The 1,197-nt window shown below is 45.6% G+C and overlaps 1 long non-coding RNA gene across 1 annotated transcript in view; it reads right to left on the bottom strand.

Moving 5' to 3' along the window:
- Window positions 1-279: 279 nt before the first annotated feature.
- The window catches only part of LOC103481021 (uncharacterized), a 21,367-nt gene continuing 20,449 nt past the window's right edge, over window positions 280-1,197 (bottom strand). The window contains exon 2 of the long non-coding RNA XR_001777629.1: window positions 280-363. This is a non-coding gene — a long non-coding RNA (uncharacterized LOC103481021). The remainder of the gene's footprint in view (window positions 364-1,197) is intronic.

Raw genomic sequence — 1,197 nt, forward strand, 5'->3', positions numbered from 1 at the left:
AGCAGAGGAAACGAGCAGAAAGCTGTGAAACGGTTTGCTGTGATGCTGATCAAGTCTCTTCAAGCTGCTGCTGCTGGTTTTTATGGAAAATAGAGTAAAAATAAATCCTTCAAATGTTTCATCCGAGGCTTTTTCCAGGATTTAAAGCAGAAAAAACGCAGCGCGGCCGTTTCTCTGGAGCCTCAGTGATGCTCACATCCTGGCACCCGAACCCAAATCAAATTTCACGCCAGTTGTGAATCATAACCACGAGCGACACGATGATCCGTTTTTTTTTTCTACCTGTGATTCTGCTTCGCTGGCGTTTCTCCCTCCAACATCAGCCTGAAGCGTCTGCGGCGGTTTCCTCCTCCTGATGCGCTGCTGTTAAAAAAAGAGACATCAATGTCAGACAAGACAGCGGCGTAGTCAAAGTCACAGTGAGGGTGTATTTAACGGCCTTTCTGAGGATAATTAGGCAGGAAGAGCCGAACTCAGAGTTCACCGAGTCCAGATAACAGAAGATTCAAAGGCTTTCTGCTCCACTTAAAGGAGATCTAGTCTCCAAAATTCACTTTCTGCAGGTTTTTGTTCTTCCTGCTGCTTCCAAAAGCAACTCAAGTGCTTAAAAAACCATTTTTGGTAAAAAGTTTATGTCTTTTGGTGTCTGGAAAATGAGCCGTTTCAACTAAAGTCACATTAGACGGGCACTGCACGGTCACCTAGCAACCCCAGTGGAGTCCTGCCCATTACCTAGCAACCCCAGTAGCTTGGGTTACCTAGCAACCCAAGCTGAGCTCCAGCAGGTTTGGTCAGCTTGTTTCCTTGTTGTACAATGGCTGCTGGAAAAGACAAGAGTTTTGTTGTTGACTCACAATCCAGAAACCACTTGCTGCATTCTGGTTGGTCGTGCAGCAGGCTCCACTTCTGATTTTCTAAGATGTTCGTTTGTATAATTGCATTAACAAGTTTTCTGTAAACTAAGTTTATATTTTATTTTCTTTAATCTGCATCAAACTAAATGTTAGCTGGTTTTTAACAGAATTAACTCTTTGTTGATCACTTTAGTAAGTTTTATTCTCTATAACCTTTAAAATAGCAGGGCGTCAAGTTGCCCTGTGGGGGGCAGCAGGGCGTCAAGTTGCCCTGTGGGGGGCAGCAGGGCGTCAAGTTGCCCTGTGGGGGGCAGCAGGGCGTCAGGTTGCCCTGCGGGGGGCA

This window comes from Poecilia reticulata, linkage group LG19 (assembly GCF_000633615.1).
Source record: "Poecilia reticulata strain Guanapo linkage group LG19, Guppy_female_1.0+MT, whole genome shotgun sequence".
Classification (NCBI taxonomy): Eukaryota; Metazoa; Chordata; class Actinopteri; order Cyprinodontiformes; family Poeciliidae; genus Poecilia; species Poecilia reticulata.